Here is a 17,155-nt window from a genome sequence, read left to right as displayed (position 1 = left end):
TCGTTCGTCACTGTGGTGGGCACGGTAATCTCAGTGAAATCTCCACCCAAACTTTCTTCTTGCATGTTTGTTTTCTCCTTTGCCGAGCAACATGTCGCGCAAGAGAGGTGTTTTTGGGATAGTGAAACTACAGTTACTAATATGCAAAAAATTGTTTTGCTCTTTAGTGTCCCTTTAAAGAGAATGAAAGCGTACTTCCCTTTATGAGAGAACTGCTGCAGCAATTAAACCTTCAGTCTTTAGGCCTAAGGCTAACGCCTTACTCAAACTGGGGTGAGATGGCTGAAACTAAATTGAGAGCAGTTTTTGGAGCAGCGAAAATTCAATTTTGGAGCAGTTAGCCGCCTTTACTAAGTTATCCTGGGAGCTTAAAAATACCCATGTTTAGCAATGTGGGGGCACCAGTGCATATTTTATTTGGCTTATAAACACAATTCAATGGAACTTATTTTGAAGGAAGTTTTTGAACAGATTATCACTAGGTATGAACTGCACTACTTCATTACATAACACACACGTGACCTATCTAGCCCCAGTAACACGTGAAATAATATCTAAAAAAGGTTTTGTGGAAAGCTAGGTTCCGTGGAAACATTAACAAAAAAAAACACAGCACACTCAAAACGAATATAACAAATTGTGATTGCACACGAATCTGAGTGACGTAACAGTGGTCGTTCACTTAAAAAAAGGATGACATGGTAGCGTCAAGAGCTTTTAACAAACAAAAGCATGCTGCACTACCGTTCGCGGCCACCTCATGCAGGACCACGTTCAAGTGTGCAACGCGAGAGCAAAGAAATCTCGCCGCATAGACTATCCCGTAAAGCACGTGCATAAGCACTAAGTGATAAGCGAGTGATATTGATACCGCCTCTCCAGATGAGCAACCATGCACTATTATTAGAGCACAAGTTGGCAGTTTAATATTTTTTCAATATCTATAGGTCATCACCGTCGATGAAAAACTCCAAATAATACATCGACTCGCGATTGCTGCCCGCGCCGCTCCGTGACTCACGTAAAGTGCTCGCGCAACGTAGGGGAAAAAATCCCTGTCCACGCAAACAAACCGCTGATCGTAGAGAGGGAGGTTTTATTGCAAAAAAAAAAGAAGAAAAGAAAGAAAACGAAGTCACACTGCCGCTGAGCGAAACACTGATTGAGATAAGCCAAAAGCTCGTGAAGCCCAGGGCCGGCACGCATGCAGTGACACCTCTTTAAGTACTTGTTGCGAGTTTCGATTAAAAAACAGGGCATTGACAAATCGACATTATTGAAAACTGTGCCAAGTGATTGCCGATGCGTAACGAGTCACGAATAAAGCACCAAGGTGCCCGTTATATCGTTTACAATGGTTTGAACACTCGTTTTGTCACGGCGGCTTCGCATGTAACCAAGTGTTGCTCTCCACCTGCAGACACTGAGGTGCGGCTTTCACTTGCGAAGGCTTTTTTAAATGCAAAATGCAATGAGAACAAGCCTGTCTCAAATAAATTAGTAGCCAATGAGTGTAAACCAGCAATAGGTTGCATGCATTCCACCGCTCATGGAACCCATTTTGAGAACCCATGTGCACGTGCCAGAGCATCTGGGAGACGCGTCGGATGCAGAAAAAAAATGACTCCACGTTTACAGCTACTCGCTCACAGCAAACACGTACTCGTAGGTGACCGGGTGCAGCAGCGTCAACATGAAAGTCACAGTGACTAGAAGAATGCGCTATGCACGACGGAGAACCGGAGAGTCAACCCCGCTATGCTTGCCACCCAACTTGGTTGTTTTCACTAGCCGACAGTGTCACTAGAACGCACAGCCTATCTAGTAGAAGCAGCATGCTCGATGCACGGCAGCACATTTTTGTGGTGTCACGCATATTTGCTATAGTTTAAACATTATGGTGGCACCATGGGAGCCTTTGTCACCAAAAAGACAACACTTGTTAGACTTGTTAGCAAGATGGCACACAATTAAAAGTATCGCATCCAGATATGATGCGGCAGTGGTATGTACGGCTCTCAAGAAGCTGAGCAGCACTTGCACACTACTTAAGCTCGGCGCCAAAGGCAAATCCAAAAATAAAGGTGAATGTGGTCAGAAACACCGAAGCTCCTCCATTCCTTGTGTTTCAGGAGTAGTGTTTAAGATTCCTCAGTCATGCGCCAACAGTTATATTGGTCAGACTGGTAGGTGCATGTTAGATTACAAGGCCCCAGAAGAAATGCGAAAAGAATATCCGAATACGAACTTGTTTGCTTATTGAACACAGTGTCACTGAAAGCCACTGTTTAACAACATTAGCGGTGCAACAGCCGAAATACAACTTAGAGCGATTTCAGGAGCAGCAAAATATTACTTTTGTAGCCCTAAATTTTAAATTTCTAGCAGGTTACAGGGAAACAAATACGCAATTTTCATCACTAGATACCAAATTTTGAGCAGTATAAAAAAGAAGGCTTACATTTAGAAACAAAATATGTATAAACCACTCGACATCACCTAAATTGTGCAGTGTAAACATGAGCACTGCTATTTCAATGAAAGTGGTATGTTGAACCACTCGACTGAACCAACATTGATAAAGTTATTATTAGCATTTGCTGTGCCTGTAAATCATTCGACAGAGTCTAAGAATTTAAATTTGGATCTGCCAAGCTCGCGACCATGAAATTTGGGAGATTCCTGAAACAGAAAAGTACAGGTGGTGCAAAAAAAAACTGGTGCACAATTTCATTTGTTCTTTTAAAAAAAGCAGAATTGTCATACACTGCTCCAAAGTATTTCGAGTAACATATTTACACATCAGTGATTACACTGATACTCAGAATTAGGCAGCGTACAAACGCATGAGTAAGTGAAAATTATGTGTAGTGTCCCGTGACTAGAAATAAGAGCCCCTTCCAAATCTCAATACGCTTTTTTGGAAAGCATTAGTGTATTTTGGCAAAGGTGGCCTATTCAGGATTCCTTTCACGGGTTAGAATCTCAAACCAAGAAATTTTATAATCACTACACCTCCCCTTACCCAACTTCCCACCTTGTTTTTTTTTCCACCGTGGGGTTAGGTATCGCTTCGGCTCTCCCTTGTAGGCGTGTTCAACCAGGTATTGTAACAACAGCGTGCACCGGTTGACCTGGCGACAGTACCGCAGATGTCTATCGCTAGGACCGTGGCCGGGACGACGCAACTTCAAGACAAAGAAAGCGGGGGGGGGGGGGGGGGGCTCAGAGCTTTCAATGAAATAGGGAGTGTTCAGTTTTTCGTAAGTTTTATTCACAAACTGTACGATATTTCACGGCAGCTCTTAGATGATGAATCAGTTTTCGAAGCTTACGAAGTTTTTGCCTGTAGATCAACACAGCATTGAGAGGAAGTGACAGTGGCTATGGGCCTATCCTACAGACGTAATCTATAAGCAAAGAACCCTATGAGCGGAGGTCGCAGATGGCAGAGGCGTTGCCAGAATTTTTTTTCTCGGAGCGGGCGCCACCTTGATTAAAATGGGTCCCAGCTAGGCAAGCAGATGTGGTAGACCGTTATTTTCTGTGCCCCTATATACCAAGAAAAAATATTGGGGGAAGGAGACACAGGCCTGGTGTGCCACCCCCTGGCTACGCTACTGGTGGATTGAAACCAATGTGGTCGAGTTCACACATAAGAAGGGATAGCCGGGGAGGAGTGTGGGAGTGGCACAGGCTGCTGTTAGGTTACATTGGCGAGAGAAGTAGCTCTATCTGTAGCTGCACATTCATGATGTAAGAAAGAAGGTTTCGTCCAACGTACTGGCTGAACACACAGAAGCAACTGACAATGAAATAGACTGGAATAAGGAAAAATTATCAAAAGAAAGGGTAAAAAATTGGACTTCCGGGCTATATCTAGACTCTATGACAATTCGGACAACAACGGGGCACATTTTTGAGTGTAATAACAATTACAGAAACTTCCCCCAGATATACACACCTACATACTATTTTGAAATATACATAATTGGATGGTTCGCACATTCATTGTTAGTTGTGAGTATGGCTCCCATGCGGAAACCTAAATGTTCCGCTTTTATGCAAACATTCATGGTCGGGGTTCATGTTAACCCCATAGTTGAATAACAACCACAACACAAAAAGAGAGAGGTGGCAGTGGCACTGCAAGCTGCCGTTAGAGTACCCTCACGTATGTAGCGCACGGTGGCAAGGCGCTAGTAACTTTTGCTGTCTTTCCGGATTATGTCGTGTGCAGAAGTCGGCACACATGAAGCCAGCGCAAAACAACGATGTTCGAAAATGAAGACACTGCAAAGTCACGGTAAAATCACTCATGCAACTGCCAGCTTCCCTTTGCCAGTGCGAGGCGAGATCACGTGATTCAACCCTGCACGTCACAGCGATTGCAGCACTCGCGCCTCCGGTGGTGGGCCTTACGCCCAATATGTTAGGGAAACTGCATGACCGACCCTTAGTATACTTTACGGTGCAGCAGGCAATAGAGGAAGACAGGAGTGGTCGGTGCAGAGTGAATCAGTGGTCGAAACGACAGTGACAAGAGACTTTTCGCAAACAGTCAACCAAAGATTCTTGGCTCTCTAACGCATTTATAAGTAGTGTAAATAAACACCTTGTATATTATAGATACCAAATGTCAGTGAAATGCTGAATCAAACCCTTTAATAGCATACTCTGTCCTGTCATGCACGTTTTGGTTCATGTCAAACAATAGTTGGCAAAAAATTAGAGCTCACCTAAACTCACTTATACATACTTCGCGCCTGGGGCTCATTTTCGCCCACCAAAGTTTTCTTAAAGCAGACTCGCTCGGTCTCAAGAGAGAGAGAGAGAGAGAGAATAAAATGAGGGAAAAGCAGGGAGGCTAACCAGAAAATGGAGCATCCGGTTTGCTACCCTGCACTAGGGAAATGGGGAATGGGGAAGAAAGATGGGAAAGAAAGCGAAGAATGAAAGAGACGTGCGCAAAAAAGGGGGGGGGGCGCTGGGGTGCTATAGTCTATACAATAGGCCACTGCCACGCAAAAACTTCAGTAAGGCCTTCACTGATTTTCTGTGAGCACACATATCATGTCGCCTTTCAAGCACTGATTGTTCAGACAAAGGTCTTTCGTCACGGCGAGCTAACGCAGCAGCTATTTGCCGTCTTTGTACGCTGTAACGAGGGCAGTGACAGAGAACGTGCTCTACTGTTTCAACGTTACCGCAATGACAGCAAGCAGCACTGTCTTCCATGCCGATTGGGAAGGCGAAAGCTTTGGTGAAGGTGACACCAAGCCATAGTCGGCAAAGGACCGTTGTCTCGAGTCGAGAGAGTCTAGACGGAGGCCGGAGTCGACGAGACGAGTCCAGTATATGCAGTCGCGTGTGCCGTAAGCACTCGCGTTCCACGGAGATTTTAAATCTGCATTAGCGATTTTTCGGATTGTCATTGCAGCGTGAGCCCTTGAAAATGGTATAGATTCTTCTACACCATCTTTGTGTGCTGATCGAGCAGCTGCGTCGGCATGTTCGTTGCCCAATATGCCGCAGTGACTTGGAAGCCACTGAAATGTGATTCTGAGTTCTTCGTAGAAGAGATGGTGAAGCAGCTCTCTAATTTCCAGCACTAGTTGTTCATGTGGTCCGCGGCGTATCATATCAAACACTGTCCGTGAACCTCAAGCTCGCTAAAATATTACTAGCCCTTACTCACTCAATCAAATGGCTTAATTTGAGTATGAGCGAGTCTCGACTTAGTCAACTCATAAATGAGTTGCTTACCTAAGGTGTCAAGTTACGGAGACGATCACAGAGCGCCCATACTTAACAAGCTAGATTAAATCGATCCATCGGATAGATACTACACGGACTGACTGGCAGACAGATATGATTAACGTGCCTTTAATTCGCTAAAAATGGTCTGCTTTGAAGAGCAAGTGACTACCAGGTGCTCAACCTTTAAGGGAAGCGTCATTTTGAGACTTCCGCTTTTCTGATTCCTATGAATAGAAAGCACCTACGAGACATTTTGAAACTTGCCACTCTGTATTAGCACTGGTGCCCAAGCGATAGACGACACACTGCCCTAAACAAGCCTTGGAATGCAAACCACAGGTCAACAGCACGAGAAAAAAAAAGGAATTCATTGTTATCTTGGCAGCACAACACTTGCTAGGCTAAAAAATGAAATAATGGGAAAACTGATGTGTTTTTGAAACACCCGACAGTGTTGTACAGATCTTGTGTAGAATCTGCTGCCATCTAGCAGACACCGAGCGCATTTCTACAATGTTGAAGGCTGGGCGCGCTCCACCTGTGCAGGCACGGAATGTCCATATTAACGTGTGGTGGCAGATAGGGGTGGCCATGCCAACAAATTTTCGTGTGCCCTGTTGCTCAGACTAAGGAAACGGGGATGCTAAAAAAATATTTGCTGAAATATAACCTCTATGTTATTTGAGTTCCTCGTGGCTGACGCGAAAGGACAAATCTGTTACTCATTTCGCTGCTTACAAATAAATGCCTGTTTATGTTCTCCGTTCTATCCAGATATGGCACAGCATAGACACTCATCACAGCACGCTCTTTCATGCCATACCTGAATGAAACAGTTTTTGCACCATGTGAATGCAGGCACAAACCGGCCTAGTGCATGAGCTTCAAAGCTGCACCACAGCAACTCATGCTTGTCTCTGCTGCTGTTTACAGCATTACTTTGTCGATTACATTGCGATAAAAATTACATATTAGCCTCGTAGCTTCTGCATGTCACCGATTTTTATCTAATGGACCGGTTGTGCTCGAACATGTTGCTTATATTTACTTGTTTATTGTGGAGTTTAATAAGGTAACATTGGGTGGTGTGGTTTGCACACGCATTGCTTCACTATCGGTACTTTTCAAGCATTCTATGTGCTTTTTCAAAGGGGGCGGTAAGTTTCAGAAGGGCGAGCGGAAAGCCGTGACCCTCCTACTGTTGTTATTATTTTTGTATGCCCCAAAAAGAGCAAATATGTTATTCCAAATGGTGATCTTCCTTCATAGAAAATCTTGTATCCACCTTTGTGTGCTGTAAAATGTTCATAGATGTCTCTAATGTGTCAACACTGTTCAAAACTGAAAAAAATGCTGTTGTGGCAAATTCGTTACCCTTAACTGTTGGTGCGCTCCCACTGTTTACGCACAAAGGTGGTTACGCAAATGTTCAGTAGGTGATACGCAACTGCCCTGCTGCAAACAGCGTGAAATTGTAAGGTGCAAATAAGCACCGAAAGTGATGACGTGAACGCAAATATTTTATACCTACTGTGCTGTTTACGAGCACATGCTCCGCCAAAAGGGTATAAATGAATAACCAGCTAATCAGCACCTACTTTATGGATACGCTTTTCATTTTTCTTTTTCACGCACAGAAGACTAAAAGTTCAAAAAGTTTTGCTTGTGTGTTAATGATATATATAGCGTACGTTGATGACTACAGCAGCCAAGCATTATTTATTTGAAATATAAAGAAATAGTAAAAAGTTTCATTTCGAGTTAGATGTGCTATAAGCGGAGGGGCTATTTTGTAAGTATTCTATCTAGAACAGGGAGACATAAAAGAAAAGAATGAAATGGAGCCACACTAGATTGGTCAGGCTATTCTCATGGTCAAGACATGAGGATAGCCATGCAAGGTGAGTAGAACGTGTGGAGGCCGCATTGCATCGTTAAAACGGAGACAAAATGGCATTCGAACAACATGGATTTGAGTGAAATGAAGCGCTTGAGCTCAAAGAATTGCAGTAGCCTGTTTCGCACCTGACGTATCATAATCCTGCTGCGAAAATCACAACAAAATGAATCCTCCGAATTGCAACAACACCCAGCATCTACTTAAGACACACATAAATGGCTGAAGTCATCCCACTCTGCAATCTGAAGCTTTGAAAAACAACACGTGCCAATATTGATAGTGTGCTGTATGTATTTTATATTTTTTCATGTGTTGAAAGCATTTATGAATTCTCTTAGCTTGCCTACAAGGTTTTTGATCCCTGTGTTTCTTTCATTCTACCTCCTCCCATTTTAAATAAAGGCTTACTAATTAACCCCCACATCGACATAGGCCGTTTTTAGTAAATTACGCTTTGCAATGGTGTAAAAGAGCTTCCTTAGCCCCCAGCTGTGTCTCGTTATATCCTCTACTCAGCGGCTCTGCGTTGTTCCTCATGAACAGCAAATAACTAAAGCAATCCTTACTTTGTAGCTTGGCGACTGCTCCGGTCCATTTAAAGGGCTTCTAAACTACCCCCTATAATTTTTTTACAAACGTTTGAAGTAAACAAGTGCATCATATGTAAAATGCTGCAAGATCAACGATTATCCACGTGGCAGCACAATAAGCCGCCAGTGCTCCACAAATTCCAAGAAACAATCCACCCATATCTTTCGGGCTGGCACGTGACATCAAGAAGTTGAATCTGACGTGCAGAATAAATACGCTGCGATTGGTCAAGCAAGAACCTATGACTTCTTATTAGCCTGCAAGAAGCTCTCCATGCACTCGTCGTTTGTCGTGATGGCCACATGCATGCACGTGCTTGCAAATCGGGTACTATGGTCCGTAGCACAGGGTTCATACCGACTACTGGTATAAGCACCTGCTGGCACAGCAACAGAGATTCGCCAACAATCACACAGTTGACAGAGCGCAGAGTCACTGCAACTGTAACAAGACAGTGTTTGGAGCAATATGTCATCAATGATGTATGCCACGTGAGATTGGGAGAGGTGCTCGGCAAGAGGGCAAATCGGCTTCAGGATAGGTACCCACACAGTTGACAGAGGGCGGAGTCACGGCAACCGTAACAAGACAGTGTTTGGAGCAATATATCATCAATGATATATGCCGCGCGAGATTGGGAGAGGTGCTCGGCAAGAAGGCAAAGCGGCTTCAGGAGAGGTACCCACACAGTTGACAGAGGGCGGAGTCGCTGCAACCGTAACAAGACAGTGTTTGGAGCAATATGTCATCAATGATGTATGCCGCGCGAGATTGGAAGAGGTGCCCGGCAAGATGGCAAAGCGGCTTCGCAAGAGGTACCAACGGAGGGTAGTGAAAAGAAGAATGAAAGGAGTGATTACTGTGCTTAGATAATCAAACGCATTAAGTCCGCTGATACAGCATTGTTTCAAAAAATTTGAAGGGCTTTATGGTCATTGTGCGCTTGCGCACAACTTCTTCACCACAACTGAATTTTCATCTCTGGGTGGTTAAATATTGCATCTGGTTTCTGGTTGCGTGGGGTATAGCACATATTGCGTGCCAGCACTGTTCGGTTATTAAAATAATCCTGGGTGTATGGCTGTGAGATTGGTGGCCTCCAAATCAAGCGGCAAATGTTTAGAGCAGCAAGGCTATTTCCACTGATACACACTGTCAAACGTGGGACTCTGATGCAGCATAGCACAATCTACATTGATTTTATTAGAATGGCCCAGGAAACTTAGTTTGGCACATTTGTACGCAGAAGCAGCATCACTCGGTGAGGAAGGGGGGCGTTTACATTATTCAAACGACACGAAGCTAACAGACAAGGCAAACATAGGAATTTAGATGAATTTTAACTTTAAATTTCATATTTTGATTCTGACTCGCCAGGAGTGAATTTCCAAAACGAATTGAAAGGTATTGTTGGGCTTGCAAAGCAAGAAAAAACGGAAACGTTACTCAGACCTTTTGTTGTCGGCCAAGCTAACCCCGCTAGTAGCAACATAATCATCACCACCGCTTTCTTTGCTGCAAAGTAAGTGGCATAAATGTTGATGCCACTTTTATCTACTCGTATTGATGTCACGAAGCTTTGCTTTTAAACGTCGCTGCTCATTATATCTAATGTATCTAGCAAGTTACAAAAGCCTTGTCTAGCGTACTAACCTCCCACCCAGAGAACTGCCTCTAGTTACAACGGGCCACGCTCCACAAATTGGCCACGCTGAACCCATGGCAGACTCCAGTAGTTGGCCTTGTTTTAGGTGCATCGTAAAGACGTGGTTATGCAAAATAGTGCGACATGTGCTACGTGTATGCACCATTCAGCTCAGGCTGACGACCTACTGCACAAGTTTGACATTCAGGCACATAAAATTAGCATTGGTGACAGGCAGGCACTTTTCTAAAGGATACCCGAGACATAGGCAGACAGCATAGGCTCCCGTCATGTTGCGGCGAGGTCACACAAGTTGCACATCAAAAGATTACTTGTACTCTACTAAGTACCTTCGAATCGAAAGAAAAAAGATCGATCACTCGGGTCACACGTACGCGACTAGCCCTCACTGTTCGTCCTATTACTCGCCAAATACTCGCGCACTACGGCGAGCGGTTGATTAAGGCGCATGTGACAGGTATGTACAAAAAAGCACTCGTACAGAAGAACAGTAACTTATACTCACAAATGTAATCCGGCTTGTCGCTGGCGCTGCTGAGACAGCTGAAATTCTTTTTTTCTCTGCCCAGAACCCGGATGACAAAATCAATGTGGCCAGTTCTTGGTAAGGGAGCGTTGACGAAATCGGACAAAATCGCCCGAAATGTGGCCAGGGAAGTATTTATTCACCAGAAAACTAACAATGATTTCAAGCCTCCTTAACGAAAGTGATAATTAGCACTCAGAAAGGCAGCGATGGTGTAGTCAACCAGCAAATGTCAAAATCTACTGTAGCTCAGCTTGGCAAGCTGGTATCTCGACTGAGGTCGTGGTCGGCGCAAAAGACTGAGAAACAAATTTAATAAATGAAGTAGCATGGAACTGATAGCTTTTATACAGCACCAGCTGGCTGTATAACCAACAAAACAAGCGTAATACTTTTGATTGATTAGTGGAGTTTATTGGCGCAAGGGCCAGATGTGGCCAAAGAGCGCCAGAGCGATGATAATGAACTGTGCGATGTGCACGGAGGATAAAACAGATGTGACGTGGCTGTAAATGAGCCTAAAAACAGTCGCTGTAGGTGCGTAAAAATATACATATATTAAAAGTGTGGCAATGACAAATGATGTGTGCTATGGAGACATAAAATGGTTTAAAAGTGATACGTATGTGAAATAACTTGGCAGGAGGCCTGCGCTCATTAAAGCTGCTATCGCAGCGGCATCCTCTGAACAGAGGATGCGCTATGAACTTGTTGGGCTAAAAACATTCAATGTTGGGCTAAAAACATTCAATAATACATCCTTTAAAAACCTTAGAACTGATTTTGCATCAAAAAGCGGCTCTTCGCCGAGAAACATAATCGCATGTAAAGGAGGATGATAGCGGTATGATAAAGGAAATTGTTTCTTTTTTTTTTCTTTCAGCGTCCGGACACTCCAGGAGGACGTGGGGGACGGTTAGCCTCTCGCCACATCTACCACAAGTAGGAGGTTCATCACCAGTCAGCGGAAAGTCATGGGTACCATAAGTGTGTTCTATTCTGAGGCGACAGAATAGGACATCAGATCGTCGTGTTCTCGTAGCGGAGGGCCAGTAACCTAACTGCGCCTTAATCAAGTGAAACTTAATAATTATTTCTGTGTCCCACAGGCGTTGCCAGTGGCTTCGCAGTTTCTTACGTAGGAATGGTTTTAGGTCTGTTGCAGGGACAGTATACGTAGGGCTAATAGCGCGGAATATAATTGACGTGGCCATTTTGTCAGCTAAAACATTGCCCTCGATGTTTATATGGCCAGGTACACAGCAAACAGTGACATGCTGGTTGGATATATACGCTGTTCACAGAACAGAATACAGCTCATATATTACCGGATTCTTGAATCTGAAAAGTGATCTTATTGTATTTACGACCCTTAACGAGTCTGTGAATATAACTGATTTTTGTACGTTTGATTTCCGTACATGCTTCACAGCCGACAATATAGCATAGCCCTCAGCCGTAAAAATACTTGTTTCCGGGTGCGGTACACCGGATTTCGAGAAGGATGGTCCGACGGCTGCATAAGCCACCCCTGCATACGAATAAGAAGCGTCGGTATAAAACTCTACGCATAAGTAGTTGGACTGAAGTTGTCGGATGTGCATTTTAATATGCGCTTCTGGTGCATGTTTAGTGATCTCGACAAATGAGTTGTCACAGTGTATAAGCTGCCACTGCCACGGCGGTAAAAGTTTCGCTGTGGGCGTAGGACAAAGTTCTAGCAGTGGAACACCCATTTCTTCACTTAAGTTTCTCGCACGCAAAGAGTACGACTTTCTCACTGCGGGCCGATTATGGAAGATGGTGGCAGCGGTCATATCGTTTATAGTTGAATAAGAAGGATGCTTGATATTTGCCCGTACCTTTATAAAATATGTGAAACTGCTATAGGATCACTGCAGGTGAGGTGACCACTGATTCGACTCTACATAGAGGCTCTGGATTGGACTTGTCCTAAAAGCACCGGTTGCAAGTCAGATACGCAGATGGTGAACGCGGTCTAGGTTTTTTAATGCACTTGGTGTTGCGGAATGATAAATTATAGAGGCATAATCAAGGCGCGACCCGACAAGGCTTTTGTACAACTTCAAGAGGCACTTTCGATGACTACCCCATGTTCTACGTGATAGAAGTTTTAGGACGTTCATCGCTTCCAGACATCTTATTTTTACATATTTAATATGGGGAATAAACGTGAGCTTAGAATCTGAAGTGGTTCCCAGGAATTTATGCTCGCTGCTCACAGAGAGTTGGTCTCCCTTAATAGCAACATATGGTAGTGGCATTGCCCTCGTTTGTTGGAGAAAAGTACGCAAGTACTTTTCTTGGTGTCTATTTTAAAACCATTCTCAACCACCCATTTAGAAAGTTTATTCATTCCGAGCTGCACTTGTCGTTCGCAGATAGACATATTGCATGATTTGAAACTCATCTGCACATCATCAACATACACGGAATAAACTATCGCGCTTGGAATGACTGACTGCAGGGAGTTCATTTATACAAGAAAGAGTGTGCAACTAAGCACGTACCCTTGCGGACCACCAGTCTCTTGATTAAATAATCTACAGAAAGCATTTCCCGCTTTTTCCCGAAAGGTTCGGTTGACACATAACTTTTAACTGTGTTTAGCATTTTCCATGAATGCCCATGGCGGCAAGATCGCGTAGAATCCCGAATCGCCATGTGGTAGCGTACGCCTTTTCTAAGTCTAGGAACACCGAAAGTACAAACTGCCTATGAATAAATTCATCTCTTATGTATGTTTTTATGCGAACAAGGTGGTCTATTGTCGACCTCCCCTCTCTGTAACCACACTGAAGGGGGTCAAGTATACTGCTACTTTCTAGAAAGTGGATTGAGCGCCAGTTTATCATTTTTTCATATAGTTTGCATAGGTAGCTAGTTAACGCTATTGGCCTGTAGCTCGTGGCCAAGAACGCGTCTTTGCCTTGTTCAAGTACCGGGATGACTATCGCTTCTTTCCATGACAATGGAATATACCCAGCTTCCCATATGGCATTGATGAGGGTTAGGAGTGTTTTTAGTGCTTCGGGGTGAATATATTTGACCATTTCGTACAGTATACGATCGCCACCTGGCGCCGAGTTGTTGCAGTACGCAAGAGATGCCTAAGTTCAGCAAATGAAAACGGGCAGTTGTAAGTCTCCCTGGACGGACGTTTACATTTAGGGGTTGCCGCTCTTTGCGTTCTTTAAATTTTAAGAACGTTTCTGTATAGTGTGATGTACTTGAGACATATTCAAAGTGTCAACCAAGACAGTCTGCCTGCTCCTCCAGGCTCTCCTCTCGGCTACTTACCAAGGGTAGGGGGTGTGACTCCCGACCCATTAACTTGTTTACCCTATTCCAAACTTTCGTTTCGTCGGTGTAAGAATTTAACCCGAAGATGTACCTATTCGAACTTACTTTCTTTGCAAGACGACGCGTTCTTCTGGCTTGGGACTTGACCTGTTTGAAATTGACAAGGTTTTCAGACGTTGGGTAATTTCGGAGTAGTCTCCAAGTTTTATTTTGTCTATTGCGCGCTTTTCCACAATCGTCGTTCCACCATGGCATGCGACGCTTATTAGTCATTTCGTTAGGTTGCTTAATACATTTCACTGCAGCGTCAATAATAAACCTGTTAGGTATGCTACAGCATTGTCTATATTAAAATCAGCAATGTCATCACCGTCTAAAAATGTAATTTCTCGGAAAAGTTCTCAGTTGGCTGACTTGGTGTTCCAACGAGGAAAGTCAGGCGAGCATGTATCTTATTTTGTTAACTTCAACATAATCGGGAAGTGGTCACTCCCGAAAGGGTTCTTGAGAACGACACACTCCACATATGGAATTAATGTACTTGAGACAATACTCAGGTCTATAGAAGAGTATGTGTTGTGTGTAGGTCTTTATTATGTTGGTTGTTTTTGTTTAGTAGACATGCGCCTCACGAAAACAGAAAGTGTTCTATTAGCGTCCTCGCGCATCTAAACGGGAGTCACCCTTTAGGAGATTATGTGCATTTCGATCACCAACGACTATATATGGCGGAGGAAGTTCATCAACGAAGCTTTGAAATTGGGTCTTCGAAAGATGACAGCAAAGAGGAACGTAAATAGAGGCAATTGTTAGTAGCTTCGCGAACAGCACTGCTCGGACGGCAACTGCCTCAAGAGAAGTTCGGAGCTTTAATTGCTTGCAGGCAACACCTTAATCAACTATTATAGTGACACTGCCCGACAAAGCGGCAGCGTCGTCACGGTCTTTGCGGAAGAAGGCATATTGCTTTAGAAAGCTTGTTTGTGTGGACTTGAGATGCGTTTCCTGAACACACAGCACCTTTGCAGTATGTTTATTAAGAAGTTCTCTGATATCATTCAGGTTATGGAGAAGTCCTCTCAAATTCCACTGTAATATCTGTGTGTCCATTTTAGATGTGTTTTTTGCTGTGTGCTCAAGGATGAAAAGTTAGCTCACGGACCCTTTCCAGGGGCTGTGACACGAGATTTTCCTTTTTTGGATCGGTCGACGGAGTCGCGCCGATCCTTAAGCGCTGGCTGCGCCCTCACGCTCGGTGTTGTGTCCATCACCTCTTGCGAGGCGCTGGACACGCGCTCTTGCAAGCGCTGCGTTTGTTTTGAGGGCCTCGCCTCAAAAGACGAGACCTTCGCGGCCTCCTGCCCAGAGGTTGTTGGGTCTTTCTTGGATGGCGGAGCAGCACTGGCTGCGACCGCGAAGGGGGCGGATGGTGTCACTGCTGGCTCACAACGCGTGTGCCAGACAGCCGCCGGGGTTCGTCGTGGCGCTTCCCCCTCACGCGCTACTTCGGCAAAGCTAGTTTCTAGTAGGTAAGACGCCTGCCTTGGTGCCACCCTAAATGAAATGTTTTGTTTTACTTTAATTGTGACAATTTCCTTTTCTTTTTTCCAGCATGGGCATGACCGTGAGTATGCGGCATGCACACCATTATAGTTTGTTCAGTGAAGAGAGTTTTCACAGGCATCTGATGTGTGTTCTTCAGCACTGCATTTCGCGCAAGTTAGGCGGCCTCGGCAGTTCTGTGAACTGTGGCCAAATCGCTGACATTTGAAACATCGGAGAGGGTTTGGTATATACGGCCTCACTCGAAGCTTGATGTACCCAGCCTCAACAGAGTCGGCCAGTGCACTTGAATTGAAAGTAAGTATCAGGTGCTTAGTCTGAACTTCTTTGTCATCACGCTTCATCCTAATTTGTTTCACGTTGATGGCATTCTGTTCGCTAAAACCCTCCAGGAGTTCAGCCTCGTCAGCCCTAACAGGTCATCATCTGAAACAACGCCCCGGGTGGTGTTCATGGTTCGGTGTTGGTTTACTATATTTTGGTATCTCCAAATTTCACTAGATTAGGCAGTCTCTCATAATGTTTCTGGTCGCGGAGCTCCGACAGGAGGTCACCACTTGCAATTCTCATTGCTTTATATCCTGGGCCGAAGATTTCCGTCAAAGACTGTGAAACTAGAAAAGGTGAAAGTGTTCGCACTGATTTGCCGGGTGTGTCCGCGTGGATAACGTGAAATCGGGGAAAAAATAGTTTCTGGTGACAAAAAAAACTGGAAGACTTCATCGGTGCACCCTCTTTTCTGAGGGCGATCAGGGAATGGGGGAAGGAACTAGCCATGTGTAAACGTTTACTTTCGGCAGCGGTGCCAGCCACCCACCATGGAGTCCTACAAGGGGACGCTGCAGGTTCTGTAAGTACAGGCCCCACATACGCCAGCTCTACGCCACCGCTATAATGAATATGGTGTATCCAAGGTAGGATAGCCACACAGGAATAACCCTTGCCGCCAGGAAACACGGAAGTCAATAGAAGTGAGTAGAGGACAGGAAAGATTTAAAGTAAGAGAAAAGACGAAGATGTGAGGTGGAGACAGGAAAAGGCGACTGCCGATTGCCCCCGGGCGGGTCAATCCGGGTGTGCCGTCTACGTGAACCTGGGGCCAAAGGGGTGTGTTGCCGCCACTGGGGGCCTTAAAGGTCCAATCACCCAGCATTGGCTCAACCCCCAGGATCCCCTTTTCCCCGGACACGGCAAAGTCACGCACGGCTTGGCGTGGAAGGGAGTTGAACCCCCCCCCCCCCCCCCCCGTTTGCTCGGGTCCGTGGTGCCGCTACACAACAAACGCCTACTTGCGCAGGTGGGCGCCCCTGCGGGGGCGTACTACTTTTTACGACTGTGCTTAGCTTGCGTTGCGTGTCACACGGACACCTACCATAGCGGCGGGTATAAGACGGTCGCGATCTGCGCATCGCAATTTCCGACTTTCAGGCCGTGATTTAGCTAACGTCTTCGCTAAACGTTTGCGTAATTCTGCGCCAGACACAACCTGAGGGGCCTGATCACGATCATAAGACACCGTTACAAAGAATCAGCTAGAAAAATTAGGCTATCCTCCCAAATCGCGAAAACCAGCATCAGCTGATCCGATTGCAGCATATATTTTATTTAATCATGCCGGAGTTCCGGACGGTATGCAGCTGCAGTAGTCTTGAACTCGACATGCGTGAATAGCCACGGTTGTACGTGCGAGAATGACGCGTAAATACCAAGCGAAAATGACAACTGTTAAGAGGCGAAGAAGCGCACAATTTTTGTCCTAATTAAATTAGTGGTAGTATAAGGTGCTAGGCGTTGCCACAAGGTTGGGTTGAAGCTATACAATTCA

General features: G+C 44.9%; 1 long non-coding RNA gene across 1 annotated transcript in view; it reads left to right on the top strand.

Moving 5' to 3' along the window:
- The window catches only part of LOC142804170 (uncharacterized), a 40,415-nt gene extending 23,858 nt beyond the window's left edge, over positions 1 to 16,557 (top strand). The window contains exon 3 of the long non-coding RNA XR_012894487.1: positions 11,327 to 16,557. This is a non-coding gene — a long non-coding RNA (uncharacterized LOC142804170). The remainder of the gene's footprint in view (positions 1 to 11,326) is intronic.
- The last annotated feature ends 598 nt before the right edge of the window (positions 16,558 to 17,155 follow it).

This window comes from Rhipicephalus microplus, chromosome 3 (assembly GCF_043290135.1).
Source record: "Rhipicephalus microplus isolate Deutch F79 chromosome 3, USDA_Rmic, whole genome shotgun sequence".
Lineage (NCBI taxonomy): Eukaryota > Metazoa > Arthropoda > Arachnida > Ixodida > Ixodidae > Rhipicephalus > Rhipicephalus microplus.
This window is presented reverse-complemented; position numbering and strand designations above follow the sequence as displayed.